This window comes from Apteryx rowi, unplaced genomic scaffold (assembly GCF_003343035.1).
Source record: "Apteryx rowi isolate R43461 unplaced genomic scaffold, aptRow1 scaffold_0, whole genome shotgun sequence".
Classification (NCBI taxonomy): Eukaryota; Metazoa; Chordata; class Aves; order Apterygiformes; family Apterygidae; genus Apteryx; species Apteryx rowi.
Window position 1 is genome coordinate 3239921 of NW_020447195.1, and position 17566 is coordinate 3257486.

Here is a 17566-nt window from a genome sequence, read left to right on the forward strand (position 1 = left end):
CAAAACATTTCTGCTTGTGTTTTGTACTTTAAATTGGTAGCCATGTTTTTGTTTCATATCTCCTAGAGGTTCACTAGAACTTGGTGAACTACTGCTAGAGGAAGGTATCCCTGTTGTCTTAGAACATTATAATGTTCCATTTGTGAATGACCTGTTGGTTAAGAGACTCACATTTGCTTCCTGTTGTGTGTTTGCAAAAACTGTACCAGACTTTAACTTCCTACAGTGAATTGTGGATACATGCATCAAGTTGATAGCCTAGATAACAAGGGACTACAGATCTCGCCGGTATAGCAGGACCCACTGTTCATTGGCTTCAGCAAGCTGCAGCTGCATATTAACCAAAAAATAAAAGCCAGGTTGAAACCAAGCAAAGTATTAGTCACTATATAAAATAATTCAGATGATAGAACAGAAACTATTAAATGTCAATCAGTTAAGACAGTAAAGTGATCACATTTATGATTCTGGATAGATCATGAGATCACAATAATTTCTTTTATGCCACTTGATGCTAACTTTCTCCTTTCATTTTTAGGTTACTATTGTTATTTTTCAAATATAACTTTGGCCGCATTATACTAGCTTTACTTGCAAGGATGACAGGGTCATTCTGTCTTCTAGCTGTGAAAACCGAACAGAGTTAWTTTTATTTTGTATTATCACAACATAATCCTTTTTTCAGTATCAAACGTGCCCACCATTTTATTGGAGGGACTTCAGTCTTGACTCTGAAATACCTGGTCGATACTTGTGCCTACATGAAGAATTTTTTTAGTAAAAGTGGGTTTCGGCATAGAACAGTCTATACAAATTTGATTAGTGGGTTGTCACCTAGAATCTACGTCTTTTTAGAGCATGGTTTTAGAATATTCACTTCATCTCCATGACAGCCCAACAAATTTGCCATTTGTGGGAACTGGTTCTACACATTTTCCAACGAAACTCAATTTTCATTGTCCATAACCAAAACAAATAGTGAACTTTTATGGACTTATTACTTACTCTAGAAAAGATCTGTGATTCCAACAAATCAGCTGCTGTTCCAAAAAAACCTTCAGCCAAAGGTGGTTTTGCTACTTATATCACTTCCCTGAATTTATTATAAACTCCACCACTAAAGCAGTTTTGCTGGTATAATTGCATTTGTACTAGGGCTTTAACTGATAGAAATATATACCACAAACACCTAACAGGTGAAAAGACAACCCTGACATCATTACACTAGAAACTTTCTAGCATAAGTCTAAGTCAAGACTGATTTTGCAAACTTGGCTAAGTTTTCCTACCATCACATTGATGCATTCACAATTATTTTTCTTCCTCTCATTTATTTCAAAACTTGGGAAGAAGGATTTAACTACCATTTCTGTCTCCTTGCGATGGCTGGAATCCATTTCAGAACACTTATAGCAGACAATGGCATTTGAGTCTTTCACGACACTGATAAAGAAAAAATCAAATTGCCATAGTGTATTACAATACTGTCAAAGTTTTTGAACAAAATCTTAGTGCTGGTCAGGGCCTGAACCAGTGAAACTTTTTCTGTGATTTCAATATCCTGGAATAGGCTGGAAGTTTCTAGATCTTGGCACTTACATTGCAGCCTTGGACATTTAGRGAATCCAGACCCATTAAAATTAATGAAACTCCTGAGATGTGATAGCAACAAGACTCAGACCTCATTACTCTGAAGGTATATGTAATGAAGGCTGACTGAACAATGAATGAAATGACTATCTTGTGTTCAGCACAGTGTTGAGTCCACTGGGAAAGTACACACTATATTTAATCTTTGCTCTCAAGCATTCTTTAGAAAAACCATTGACCTCAGTGGCAATGTCTACTTTGCTAGATAAACATTCCAAATTTATGATTAAAAACCCTTAAATTTTCAGCATTTTTGTTCAATTATTACACAGACATTCTATTTATACTGTTATTGGCAGAACTAAGAAAAATTTCCCTGGTTATTTTTCTAGATATGAAAAGCCATTTGAATTAGAGAGACAGAAAGGGTCCTTGACGCTGCATCTCAATATAGCTATTTTCATGCAGCATTACACACAAATGGGGATCCTTTCTTCAGCTATATCCTCTCCCTGGAAGCTCAAGATCAAAGAAGCACGGGAAAATCTGCACAGGTTATGCGTGATTCACTGTAATGCCAGAACTCTGACTTCAGGGTAACATTCATCTAGAACTAGCATCTCACGCCAACACACGTAACCTGTAAGTAGTCCACCACACAGACAGGGGAACAGCCGTTGTAATTACGGGTATTGAAAATGTATGTTCTATAGTTTATCAAGTTTATATGCTAAAACAGATTTGCCAAAATGAAAGTAATGGGAACAAATAGCTCCCTGTGATGAGCATCTGAAAATTTTCCTCTTGCTACTTTTACCACCAATCTCTGAAGCACTAACAGGTCAGTTTTGCTTCTTCCCTGCGTTTTCCTGCTCTCCTGTCTCACCACTACTCATGTTTTCCTCCCTGCTGCCTCTTATAATGAGAATAAAACAATGTAGATAGCTGAACTGGTTCAACCTTCTATGCAGAAAAAGGCAATCCATGCAGGGAACCATCTTCTACCAGTCAAAGAGATATAGTTGGCCACAGTGTTGTAACATCCAGCAGATCTATAGCTGTATAGATACGTGAACAATCCTGCATCAACCCATGTTCATCAGACATTTCTGCAGTTTTAAGACTTTAAGCAATTACATAGCAATTTGGCTTAAAGTACAGAGCCTACTAATGGAAGATTTTGCTTCTCTACATACCTACACTGCATACCACAGAACTTCTTGCCCTAAACCTGTTTAACTCAGATTGTTAGATGGGCCCTTCACTTTGCATCAAACTTGCATCTGTCAGGTTGTATTTTCAAAATCTCAAATGATTTAGGAATATAATCCTATTTTCAAAAGCAATTTAGGCTCTTAGGAGCTAGTTCCATTGATTTTTAATAAGAATTACATTCATATCTCACAATATTTAAAAAGATGGGGCCTCAGTACGTTACTCATTTTGGTACTTTTGATTTTTTTTTTTCTGGGCAAATTTAACTCTTAAATATATGTTTAAATACCAAATATATGACATACACTTTCCTCCTAGCATATTCAAGCCATAATGAGAAAATCAGATAAACAGCTTTGCCTCAAGTTATTGCTTTAGTCATTCACTGCAAAGGCCCATCTACAGCTTTATGCCAGCTTCTGAAAGCGAAGCTCTAGAGTCCAGGTTTGCTGGACTCTTCACTCGTCTGAGACTGAAGTTCTGGACTTCAGGTTTGCCATACAGCAATAAATTTTAGTATCACAAGCAGTCCTTTCAAACAGCTTCCCATGTGCGGGGGTAGTGCATATGATGTAACCATTCCTAGTGTAGTTTCTTGAACACAGGACTGGACTTTCAAGCCCAAGATGACCTGTTTTTCAAGCCTGGAATTCAAAATGTTGCTGTATTTCTAATTAGCTTTCATCTAAGCATACAGATCCAAATTCTATTCTCAGTGACGCTGATGCACCTTGGAGGAAATTCATCAGTCACTTATTTCAGACTTCCAGTAGAATCCCAGCAGCAAAAGTTGGCCCATATTTAGCTAATGACCTGGAAACTATTTTTCAAGGGATAATTTTGTGGTTAACTTTGTATCTCCCTCTAGTGGCAGAGGATATCAAACAAATGAAGCACAAAGCAGACCTTGTTACAGATCGCACACTGATGTATTGCACCTATTTCTTCCAGACAAATTGCTACCTGGAATCATGTTTGGCTGTAAATCCCACTGTTACTTTTTGGTAATACTGTAATAAGAAGAGAATCAGGGACTGCATATAACCAAAATCCCCGGTCAGCTCCTTTGCCAGCATGTGGCCTATCCATACAGGCACACATAGTGTCTCCGTGCTTGCCTGCATCGCAGCTCTGCTAGGCGCTGTGAGTGCTTTTGCACTGTTTTGCTTTCCTCTTCAGGGAAAGGCACAGAACAATTCACCCATTATCAGCTGATTTATGAGCACAGGGCTTGCTGCTAGCTCCTCTGGTTTCAATTTCAAACTTGATGACAAACTTTCAAGCCTGAATCAGAGATTCAGGAATGTGGCAGGCTCCACACGCTAGCCTGACTTGCAGCTTTTTCAGCTTTGGCAGAATTTGAGGCTGCAGTTAGCTGCATTATAATGAATACTTAAAAACAAGTTCCTAACAAGAGAAGAAGCAGATGGCATTGAGAGAGAACAACTTACAACTGATGAACAGTCTCTTCCATTTCTGACAAACAAAAATTTGCCTGACAGCAATGCTCTGAATCCTATGAATCCTGACTTTGAGAGGTTCCTCCTTCTTAATTAGAAACTCCAAGGAATATTCTTCTGCAATATATATCTCTTCTCTCCACTTGCCCCAATCTATATCTGAACACGTTACATCTAGACTTAATCTGCACGATCATGTCTCCATCCATTGGCCAATGCTAAAACCTCCTAAAAGCCTGTTGCCAGGTCAGCTTTAAAAAACAACAACAACAAAAAACCCCTGTCCTTTATCTCAGCCTTAGGGTTGTGGAAAGTCCCAGTGTTTAATCTTCAATAGAAACCACCATGATGGGTAGATAAGTGTTTCTATTATTACACTCAGAAGTATATGTTAACCAAAACAGATGACAATCTTTCAGTAATTGTGGAATATGATGTGATGGCAGCATGTGGGATGTCTTTTGATATCTTCAAAAGTGAAGTCTGTGAATCATGGCATACTGGCGTGTGTCCTAGGGCATGTTTCTGAAGTGGGAGAAACCTTCTGTCACTTAGCCTTCTGATCGTGAAAATTGTCCTTTTATTAAGAATTAAACCATTAAGTCAACTTCCCGTGGCAACAATGTTTTGTTCCCACAAATGTTACCAAGATGATTTTGCTCCATAGAAAAAATGAAGTTGCTAGGGTAGGACTAGTATCCCAAAGAACACTGGAAAAGGAAGAAAAGTATACAAAATGTAACATAAGCGGGACAGAGACATGTCTTTGGAGAGAGAGAAAAGTTTTATATTTTAAAGCAAAATATTTCCTTTAGTGCAGAATAGACACAGGTTTTTTATTTTGCTTTTTGCAAAGTCAGTATTTCCATTACTGATAAGTGAATTTGGGTAACTATAATTGCAAACGGTTTTGTCTTTTTTTTTAGAAAGGGATGTCAAAATCAAGACAATTTCAAATGTCTCTCATTGGACATCTAGCAGCTGAAGCTTCAAAAATCATTTGGCATGTTTGAACATTTTATCTAGGATGAATTTGCTCAATATCTTCTAACACAGGCTTGAACTCATTATATTCTCTAATGAATTAGGGTAACTGTCATAGAAACGTTAACACTGTGTTCTGTCCTAATGTTCCCTTTCTGTAGACACAGGGACACTCTACAACTATGTAAAGTTTTCTTGTGGAAATAAACAGGAGCCTTTGAATATCTGTGGATATCTCTGTACTTTTCCCTTTATTCCCTACTCATTTCTAATACACATGCTCCGACATTCATGGCCCACATTTTTTATGCTGTTATTCCCTGCTTTTATTTGGTTTGAGTTTGTTTTTAATGAGGTGAACTTTGCACAGCCCAACTCTAGCTCCTATAAAATCTGTGTCTTAAATGGCCAGATTTAGAGATTTTGCATGGAAAAAAAAAAAGCCCACATACTAACCACACAGCTGTACTTAGAAACAGATGTTTTATCCCCTTTAAACTGAACTAATGAGGACAGGAGTATGGATCAGATAGGCCAGACTCAGGAAAACTTTTGTCTAGATTTCGAATGTGGAATTCTGGCTTGCAGAAAAGACTGGAGATTTCACCTAGGGGGAGGAGAAACAGGTGGCAAATCCACTCACGATGCAGATTTGCACTGCTGCACTAACTTCAAGGCTTTTCCCCTTTGCAACCCAGCCCAGCTCCATGTCAGCTTAAATGCGATTCACTGAACTCACACGAGTATCCCATCCACACAGGCCAAATACTCAGTTCATATGAACTGCCATAACTCTATTGAAATCGATCTATTAAGAGAGGTTGAAGATTTGGCCCTGCGTCTCCTTTGCAGTTAGCAAGTATGACAGGACTCTACATCACTCTTTCCAAGGCTTCTGTAGGACAGAAAGCAGACCAGTCATCTTGAATCAGATGCAGTGAAAACTGTAAGCTCTGATGGAAGTTTGGCTACATGGAAAAATTTTAAAATTGATTTTGCACATCAATGTGATCTTAAGATATAAAGTGTTTTCTGCTGCTAGTTCAGAAACAGATAAGGTTCTTAAGACCATTGCTTCTCTGCCCAGTCTTGCTCCCATCAAAGTCACTGGGAGCTTTGCCATGACTTCAGAGAGAGGAGGAACAAGACCTTTGCAATCATGATTTGGCTCTGACACTGGAAAAATGCATTAGTTATGGCTTTCCATAGAAAAGATGCCTCAGGTTTTCCCTCTGAATCCTAGTCTAAATTCTCTAAAAAAATTATTCAGGATTTGTGTTTAAAAATTCTTCATCCATCTTCTCCCTTGCAGTAGAGAACGGGTCCCTTGCACTAAGCCATGACAGCAAAAAAGAATTTTCTGCTGTATAAGGCTTTGTGAGACACAGTCATTACATGCAGAGGAAACTGGGGCTAGTGGGGCCCTAGTTTCCCTAAGGGCTATCATAATATAAATTATTAATAATAAAAATAAACACTGGCTAGCTGGAACTTCTCTTTTTTTCATTCCCCTAGAGCTTAGTTTTGTCATGGAATTAGCTAAATAAAGCCCACTTGAAAGAATGCTTAATTGCAAACAATCCAAACAAAACAAAAAGGAAATAATTGGATCTTAAACATTGTACACTCAAAGTAGATGGCTTTGGAAACAGCTGAAAGAATACTGTATATTAGAATACACATGGTGAAATGAGTAGTTAAGCAAAATGTAGTCTAAACCAGATTACGTTTGCTTTTAAACTAGAAATTCAAGCTTTGCCAGTCTGGTTCTGCCTAGAAGACACTTTGTATTATTTGAAGTCTAAATAGAATTACAACATCGCTCTTTAAAAGGAGCAAAATCAGGGGAGGCAAACTTGCGGACTTTGGATATAGTTTGCCCAGGACAGATCATGATGATCTACAATGACTAGTACTCCATTACTCCTTAAATCTGTTTGAGCCTAGAAAAGATAGGTTAGCAAAAGCTACTATTTCAACGGATTATTCTAACACAGCTTATTTCCCTGGAAGTTGGCTAGGGACAGCTCACATAAACAGTTCTGAYAACAGATCTCAAAAGGAGAGCAGTGGTGTCTTCTACCAGAATAACTGATTGCAGAGTTCACATCTGCCTTACCCTTCATAAACTCCCTTTTTTCAGACCTATGTTTTTGTTATAGACATTTAATTCAAATATTTCACAGTCAGCTAACAGAAAGTATCTCTTTGGGCATGTGAAAACTCCCTTTTGATATTCTTTAAAGGTTGAGACAGTTACCACACTTTTTCTTAAGGCAAAAATATTTCTAGTGAGACCTGAAAATATCTTTAATGTGATTGAAACTTGTAAACAAGCAAAAACAATGTTTATTTCTACACTGCAAAGAAGCAAAAAGAGAAAAAACCCTTTCTCCTCTTTTAAAAGTAGATAAATGATAACCAAATCATACTTATTAACATATGTATTAATAATATGTATATATTTATTAATAACATGCATATTAATAAATTTGAAAATTAATAAACTGTAAAATGATCTCTCTTTGGATGCCCCCTGTTTGGTGTGACATGAAATCAGACTAGTGGTAAGCAATTGAAAGTGCAATGCCTAATCGGCCACATGTTTACTTTCCCACTTATCAATAACTAACATTAACAAGACTTCTGCCAGAGATAATAAATTCCTGGAAGTGTCAGGCTCTTCTAGCTCACCCAGCCTAAGCACAAGAAGTTACTCACTGAAAAAGAAAAAAAGGCATAAGTAACTGGAAGTGCTAAGCAGAAGTTGCTCAGTAGCAGAATTGGTTGAGATCAAACCACTTCAACATTTAGGCCAAAAGTTAATCTAATTTTAAGGTCCCTTGAAATGTTATGAATATCATCAACAAACACAGCAAGAGTCACTTACGAAAATGACTTTCAGTTTTGTGCACAAAAAATCAATAGGATCTCTGTCTCAAACTTCTTCAAAGACTATGAACTCAATTCTTTGTTCCTTGAGGACTCCGAGCTTTTACTGCAAATAGCAGTCACATCTGTTTAGTGTTTAATATTTTTCACCATCATAAGGAGTTTTTCTTAGACCTTGGACTGGTTTACTCTACATCTATGCTTAAGTACAATAACAAAACTCCCACAGAAGAGATAACTGAGTTGTTTTGCCAGTATATTTCTACCTCTCTCCCCAAAAGACGCTGGCAATCCTGGCAAAAGGAATCCTCTCTCTGAGTATTTTGCCAACATAGCTAAATCTTTAGGGGTCTCATTTTTAACACTCCTCTTAGCACTCGTAGCTATGCCAGAAACTTTGTAACAAAGATCTTCTGTACAGCTACACAAGAAAGTTTTGTTGTTCTAAAACAGCTAGAGTAGTTTTGAAAGGTATTAGTACTCTGTAGATAACGTAAAGAAATCCTTCCAGGTGAACACCTTCTGGCTATATCTATACTACCAGCACCTCATTGCTATCAGAACATTGGTATTATTTACTACAAAAGTACTCCTAGGATGAATGGAGCAACCTGGCAAGACTGTGCTTTCTATCAGCATAGCTAAAATCATCCCTCACAATTAAAATAATTAGTATTAATACATGCCCAGTTTTACTGTGCATTATAACTGCTTGTGTACTTGCACCTTTTGCTAATGCAGCCGTGTTGGTCAGAGATTTTCACAGTCCTTACCCAGCTTGGGTATGAGGGCAGGCATCTGTAACATACACAGAGACTTAACAGTTGTAGAGAAGGGCTTGTGTCGCTTAAGATACTATAAGCACTTTGCTAGTGCAGATGTACTGCTGTAATGTATCCATCCTTTTGCACCAGGAAAAGGAATAAATTATATTAGCATACAACACTGCTATACCAGTATAGCTGCAGAAGCTTTTATTGTCATATGGCTACATCATTAAAAAAAAAAAAGCCTCAACTAAGACAAAGTCATAACAGTGCTACATTTAACTGCAGAACAGAGTTTAGTATGGCTAGAAGGCAAATGTAGAAAGAACAATTACAATCCTCAGCGTAAGTCCTTCATGCCTCATAAAACAAGAATTATTTCTGTGATGTAACTTGACTTAGTTTATGTTACCCAGTACTTACCTATGAGCCAATTATACTTGAGACCAATCTTGCAGAATAGGATTGTGCCACTTCACAGAACAGGGCTTTCTGTAAGAAAGGTCTCTTAGCTCCCTGTCAACACAGATTGCGTGAACTGCAATGCCAACACGCACTGTGGCTCAGCAGTACTAAGAGCTGTTACTCAAGACCTATGTAGCAGAAAACTCAAGGTGTCAGTCAGTTAGCTCTGCCCACCAATCCTTAATTCATCATCTCCGATTGGCTTAATAGAACAAGGACAAAGAGTCACCTTCAGCATGTGGTAGGTAGAAGAATGACAGCCAGGCTTGCACTAAGTTAATAGCTACCAGAGCTGCAAAGAGATCTAACACAAAGATGGGTGAACAAATGCATAGTCCATATTCAAGCAGCAGTTGCTTGGTTGGTAATTTAGGGAATCCTGGTGATTGATGAGATCACCAGCAAACAGGTTTAAATTTCAGGACAATACACAAGGAAAACAGTTAAATATCATAGTATTTTGATGACTCCAATGATATCAAAGGGCTTGCACTACGTGCAAAGCACTGACCTGCTTTTTCAGCATCAGCCCAGCAGGATTTGTGAAAGCTCTAGTCATCATGTATCTCGCCAGATGAGCCTGACATGAAAGCAGCAAAGTGCCCATACCGCAGAAAGGTGCTATAACACAACAGCGATATGCCTTCCTGTTAACGAAGAATCAAGCCTGGCTGGAGAGGCAGTAGAGAGAACAGTATGTCCCTGCGATGTTCTGCATCCCTTGGCAATTTTCCCACACTTGCAGTATGACCCTCTAACCATCAGTACACAAACCACTGATCTTATGAACTCACATTTGTGATCCTCTACAGAATCATCACTGAGAACATACAGCCCAGAGAAAACACTGGCAGCAAATCACGCTTGGATGATCTTCAAAATTCAGAAATGACCGTTCAGATACAAAATATACACGCTGACAGGTGATCCAAGCAACAGACTAATCCAGAATTAAAGTTTCGGAACTGGTCCCTGACACAGTTAGACCAGCAATGACACAGTGCATTCAATGCTGTAACAGCAAAACGTCATTTGGCTCCATACAACTTGTTTTGCTCAAGATGTCATCGAAAGAGAGCTATTTTACAGTACTGCTACATGTTTACTGTACTGGCAAAAATAACCTGACAATTATAGGTCTTAATGTAATTGCTCATTGCTTTAAATGAAACTAAAAACAGAGTCAAATTCATACACACAGGGGGAAAAGGTTCATGATGTACTCTTATTACTACAGCTCTGGAGATAACAAGCTAGGCTGGGCAGATGCAGAGATTGTGTCTGGACTGGAGATTTACCAGAAGATCCAGTATGTTCTTATCCCAAGCCTTCTCCTTCAGAGCTCATGAGTCTTAGACTTGTGTTTATGTTCTTGGAAAAAACAAACTCAAACAGTTTTGAGATACTTTTCACTGCTACTTACTTGTTTTGCACTTCTAATGTTTGTTTGCAGGCAGCTGGGAGGCCTGCGCTGATTTTCTAAGATTATTTAAATTCTTCTTTATTTTTTAACAAATTATGCTGGTTGCACAACCCACTGGCATGTGAGCACTTCGGAGAAAGGGTGGGGCACAGCTTAGTCCCCATGGAAGTAAGAAGAAGATTCAATGGCTGCAGCAGAGTTACAAAAACTATASAGCTATTGTTTCAGTGGGAGTTTCAGTAATTAAAGTTACATTTGCCATTCAGCTTTCTACACAAAAGACTGTCCTGAAAGGTGTTGGTACCTTCAAGATCACTATGCGGGTTCCACTTCAGACATTGAATAACAAAAGCCTAGTGACAGATTTTCAAAAAGTTTGGGCATGTACTAATGTCCTGAACACATGAACAACGCACACAGCAATGCCCAAGTAGGAGATGCCTATACAACAAAGATACAGTTATGTTAAAGCTGTGTTGTTACTGATGTAATTAAACCGAAGCAATTCTGAACATGATCAATCATCCGTCACTTTTACTGCACATTTGGTTTATCTTCCATTGTAAAAAAACAGGTACTAAATAGATAGGAATAGATAGGAAACTGCAGAAAAGCCTGTGAACTTTCAGTATAGATCAAGTATTAGCCACATTTTCACACACAATTAATCAGTTTGTATTGTGCTATTATAATAATTGCTCAAACAGCTTCGTGTGCGTTTGCAATACCTGTGTGTGTCAAATCTTTTTGGAAATTCTGGCCCACTATTTTGACTTTACAGATCTTGCCAAACAAAAATTCTTCCTCATAATCTAGAGTAATCTTATAAACTCTTTTTGTAAAATTTCAGTTACAGAAYGCAAACATTGCAGAAATTCAGTGCATAGATAAACTGAATGTTATTTGTATTGTGCTTTTCCTGCACTGATAGAAATGTAAACTTATTCACGCTAAGACTAAACAGTAAACATTAAGACTTTCAAGCACACTGAGCTCTTCGGATTGTTTCCCTCTTTGGTTATCTGCTGAGCCCCAGTGCTGGAGAACGATTTTTTCCTCTTTGAGCCTGCGGCAATTTAAATAATAAAACAGAAGTTATGTAAGTGCAGAGAATTATGGAAAAAATGTAATTGGAAAGTACATATTTTTAAAATGCACTTAAATAACTCAAATGCAGCTGAACTGACATTATTCAGACTTTCCAGTTTTATTCAGTACTGGATTGAAACCAAGCACAAGAAATTTCAGACCGAAAGGACAGTTTTTTAGAAAACTATAAGCATCTAAACTAGAAATTTACAATAAAAAGATTTAATTATAATGTCTGTCTGGGAAAGCTCTACCACCTACAGCAGGACTAACCTATCAAACCAAACAAACAATTTGTTCTATCAAACGAAAAAGAAGAAGTGAACTAATTAAGAGGACGTTTGAACCAGCTTACAAGCATAAGGATTGATTCAGCCCCAAACAGCACCTGAACCAGAAATCTGGATTCAAACATCTGTGGTCTTCTAGGGGAATACGGACGCAGGTTCAGATCCAAATTTTACACTGAAAGTTTATTTCTAACCTGTACAGACACAGGCTTTAGGCCCAGCTCTGCATTCCTTCCACACCCCAAATTGGAGTTCTGCCTGAATCAGGAATGTAGGGGAGAAATGAATTTCTTATCTTTATGGCAGATCTTGTGCGGTGATCTACATGCCTCCGAACCTGCCAAAACTCAAATGTGTGACACAGTATGCAGTCTAATTCCAAAACTGATAGATTCCAAACCATTACTCTTGCAGGACACTTAAATAGATAATAATATAGAATAATAATGGAGAACTATTTCCATAAGCATAAATAACCGTTCATAACTCCAGTATGCATGGATATTTTCTGATACTTCTGCTACAAGCAAATTTCAATAATGGAAAAGAAAATTGAAAATAATGGAAATAAGACTAAAAAATCTAAAATTTCATAGAGGGCTAAAAAAATAAATTAATAATTAAAGAAGGCTTCTCAGCATAACATTATATGTCCATTATCTTCCAAAATCACATGGTAGCATTATGCACAAAAATGCATCTGATAAAGTTTTTCCATTGCGCCAAAAAGTCACAGACTTCATCCTGACTTTTTGCTCAGTGAAATGCAGTGACGTTTCCTTTAGCCACCCAGCCAGCAGTGCGTCAAACTTGCAGGGGGAAAGACCTTCCAAATGCATGAATGACAAAGAACTGTGGAAACAAATGAATCTTTTTATGTGCAGATCTTGGCCTTTTTAAAAGCTTCCCAAATTTTTCAGTCAGGTTTATACAGCCCAGTAGTGTTAGTTACAGATGTGCTATTTTATGATATGTCTATAATAAAACTGAAATTCTGATGCAGAAAAAATTATACCAACAGAAGAGCATTTCTGTCTTTTTTTCTTTTTTTTCCAAAAATCAGCATAAGTTACAAGAGAAAAAGCTCTTTTTGCAAATACAGGAAGTGACTACATCTGCAGCGTTTCTGATACACAAGTGCCAACACATTCTGCTGTAGTTCCAGCCTTTCTGGCTGTTTTGCTTGTTATTCTACCCCAACCAGTATGCAAAACTGTATGAAAAGGATGCTCTTCTGTGGTCATAAAAGCCAATAGGGGATATTAAGATAATTTATATTGCATTTTGTTCAGACAAATATATTCACAATATTTGAAAAAAGGATACATTGAATAGAGTACCCTGTGGCAACTACTCAGAGAAAAAGAAATGCTAGCTACAATCAAGGGCTTTGGCTGCTTTAAGCCTTTCTATGCAAGATTAAATCAAAATATTTCCTATATACATTCCCTCTTTTCATCAGCATGTCAACTGCAGCAAGTAAGAATGTGCTATTAATCGTCAGCATCAAAATCTGGGATAATTTTATATAGTTAAATATTTTTTCTTACTTTCACAGAGACAACTGTTACTTGAAATGGTTTCCAAAGCATGTTGCAAGTAGAGCTAAGTAATCAGCTAGCACACGGCACACTTTTCAAGGAAAAAGTTTCTAAAAATGAGCCAGGTTTTAATAAAAATGTCTCTGAGGTATGTAACTCATGCCCATAATAGAATATTTTTCAATTTTCAATCTTGTATAGAGAATTTTTAAAATGCTAACAGATGTATAAAACAAAAAAGTAAAATTCTCCCTTATTCTCTCCTGTGCACACATGTAACACACACAGAAACCAATGACAGGCTCTAAGACATGAATACTGTTTTTACATTTTCCACTAGAAAGACAATTCACTTGCAAATCTTTTTCCCTTTAAATTGTTTCTGTGGCAACACATCTGGTGCTATAATTCTGGGCCAGAACATTAACTATCCTGAAAGAAGTTATGTTGTTGTTCTGGCCTGCAAGAATGTGAAGCAGACAGCGATCTGCAAACACATGCAGTCATATAACCCTTCTTGCCTTCACAGGCACACAGAATATTAGCTATTGATCCTTATGCACAGTTTAATGTGGCAAGTTTAAAAATGTTTGTAGAATTGTTAGAGAAAACAGTTGTGGTGAGCGCACTTTTTATGACCCAGTTTTTTGTTGTTGGGTTTTTTTTACAAAATGATAAGTGCTTTGCTCCTACCAGATGAACAAAAGTAAGGAAAGAAGTAAGCTAAGAGGAATGAGGTTCCTTTCCTAATCATAAATGTAACTATCCCCATGTAATGAAGAAGGGTTGATACCGAGTTATCATCTTTCCAGTGCTACCTAAACATTACTGTATTATCACCATTTTACAGATGAGATATGTCAGGTGCACATGAGGCCAAAATGTATGAGAAATCTGCTAAATTTGCATGCCTCTACTATTATTTGCCCAGACTGAAACATGCAGTCCTTGGTTCTCTGAGGTGTTGAAGGCCAAATGATCTTACTAGCCTTACCTGAGGTTATAGGTACTATTGATACTTAATGTCATGCCTTGGGCAGCTCAGCTCAAGCACAGCAACATTCTGAGGATTTGTAGTCTGAAAAACTTAGTTGTGGAGAACGGAGGAAAAAAAAAACAGGAAAAAATCCTATAGCCCCAGTTCAGCTTGCTAAGCTAACAAATGACAATTTCTTAAATCACTAATAAACCTGAAAAGTCAGTCTGAAATCTTAAGGTCATACTATATGTCTATGATCCAATGTAAGTTATTAGAGGTGTGTTAGAGTGCAGTTGAGACTGACACATTAAGATATAAACTCTACAGTGGATCCTAATTCATGATGCAAGGGCCAGAGCAGTTTGCAAGGGCTACTGAATCCTCTTAATCCAGCCTGGAATAGCAGGAGTTAAAAAACAAGGAAAATGGATTTTTGCTACTCAGTCAAGCAAATCAAGGATGAATTCATGGAAAGAACATATCTGATGAATTTAAAAGTACCATTGACACAGTTATTTTTCCAATAATAATTGCATTTTAAGTTCCCCATGAAACAGATTTTATTATTTAATTTGAAACAGCTAAATTCAATTCTGGATCAGTTACATAGAAATTGGTTTGCTAACTTACACTTACAGYATTTTCTGTATTAGTGACAAAGAAAACAAGAGCATCTTGGTGTTCTGACCTCCTAAATTACTAATGATTAAATGCATTGATGGGCTGAAAACCAATTTTTTTTCCTAAAATGTTGAATTGAATAGAAATTATGTTTTCAGGCACTCTGTCTTTGAAGACATATTGGTTTAATGCAATCTGTGCTTAGAGAGAATAAACTGGCAACAGAAATGGAAAAGTCAGAAAAAGTGGATAAAAAATGATATTTCAGAAATGGACCTTTATGTCCCTCTTGCACTACTTGAGGCGCCACCTTAAGATCAGAATTAAACCCAAGACGCTGAGCACCTGTAGTCATTAAAGGCTGGCTGATGTTCTTTGCAAGACTTGCTGTCTATGTCATTTTGGGTTGTCACCAGCCAGTCATCATCCAAAATACAGTTCTGGCCAATAACATTCTGGATATTTCAACTCTATATGTTCCCTTTCTCTCAGCCTTTTGGCCAAGATCAAGTGTGTATATTAAACTAATATTAAACCTACTATTTTACGTAAAATATCTTTTTCCTTCCAATTCGCCCTTTCTATTTATTCTATCCAAATGGCATAATTAACAACTTTTCTGCAGCCTTTCCCACTCCTTTGCTTTATTATGTATATCTTTCTATACCCAGAACTTCTGTTTTGTCCTGGTGCACTGTAATTCCACATTATCACTCTTCAAGCCCTTGAGAAAGAAACACATTTTAATCAAAAATTTCCACTCCCAGTAGACCGAATCTGGTTTCCCTTTTTAGCCATAATGGCCTTACCCCATTTCTCAAGTTTTTTATAAGGAGGTGAGATTCTGTATTTGCAAAGGAATTAGCTTTGGGAGGGAACAGAGCGATACTGGTGGATCTGCTGCGACGTGGTTCTATCTCCCCGTGTCGGTTGTTCCTAAGGAACTCGGGGCTACAGTGAATATTGCAGAGCAACTCTGCTGCTGCGCTTTGTCTTGATAGATGGAAATCACTTTATCTTATACTGCCCCTTAGGGAATAACATTACATAATTCACTGTTTGGCATATAGTTCCCCGTTCTTGGCTCTGTGCCGTTAACAGAAATACCATTGCTTCACTTCAGTTATTAACTGACTCCAGAGGGGAGCACAGGAGAGAGRTGCAGGACCTGCCATCCCAGGGAAGCCCTTTAATTCCTCTGAACAGTGTCCAGACTCAAACTGGAAGAAAATTTTATCAAGCTAGATGTTCATTACCGTATCACGTGTTGTATCTCTGTCAAGTTTCTCGCTAGACCTGGGGCATATAAAGTGGGCTTGGTCTGCCGGCTCCATCCCATTTTGGCAAGTTTTATGCAGTTTTTCCTCTACTACGTGTCATGCTTATGTCATTCACTCTGCAGAATTCAGAGTAGCAGTACAGAAATGATAAATTGCACTAAATATGAGCACAACAGAGAGGAAGTTCTTCAGATTCCTGTTCCACTAGGCACCACATCTTTCTGAGACATCTCTCTCCAGTCAACATGAAATAGTCCCTCAGATATACTACCCTCACAAATGATCCTTCTCTGCACTTTTTTATAAAAGTCTTTTGAAAAAGAGTATTTAATGTCTCTCATTAATAATTGTAGTTCCATTTTACTGCTGTGAAAACGCAGCTAGAGATGGATTAAGTCTTATTTCTAAGCAAAGAAATGACAGAATCAGGAGTCTTGAGTATCGGTGCTATGCTCTGACTCTGGTTCAATACGCTCATGCTTAAGAAACGTGTCACCTTATTTTCCACGTTCCTTCAAGTTTCTTTGGTGGATGAACAACTCAATTTCCATATAGCCCAACTTATTTAAAATGCTTTTTAAAAAGAGAAACTAAACTTTGTCTGGAGCAAAGTGTAGCAGAGCTGTGACCCAAAACCTCCATCCCTATTTATGAACAAATAAAATTTAATCTCAGCAGTCAGAAAGAGTTAACTAAAATACCACCAGCCCACACAATGACACCTCCAAAACGCAACCCCACAGGAGGGCAAAAGCATTCTCCTAATCCTCTTCCTTTTCCACCTGTTCCAGCCAGGCATTCACCTCCTAGGGGTTCCCGGGTGTTTCCTGACGGGAATGCGCTTACCCCTGGATAAAAGGCGACTGCACCTCTTTGCGCCTGTGCACCCTCTGCGGGAACATCAGCATCCTCTGCAGCTCGCGTATTTAGGGATGCAGGCAGACTCCCAGGGAGCCTGCCCCCCCGCAGG

The 17566-nt window shown here is 37.9% G+C and overlaps 1 protein-coding gene across 2 annotated transcripts in view; it reads right to left on the reverse strand.

The window, feature by feature from the left end:
• RIPOR3 (RIPOR family member 3) overlaps positions 1-17545 on the reverse strand; it is a 53698-nt gene extending 36153 nt beyond the window's left edge. The window contains exon 1 of one of the 2 annotated variants that reach the window (XM_026057003.1): positions 17443-17545. The gene's annotated coding sequence lies outside the window, so the exon portion shown is untranslated. Of the gene's footprint in view, positions 1-9331; positions 9401-17442 lie in introns of those variants that run through there. The other variant, XM_026057153.1, reaches the window with a different exon arrangement.
• Between the last annotated feature and the right edge of the window lie 21 nt (positions 17546-17566).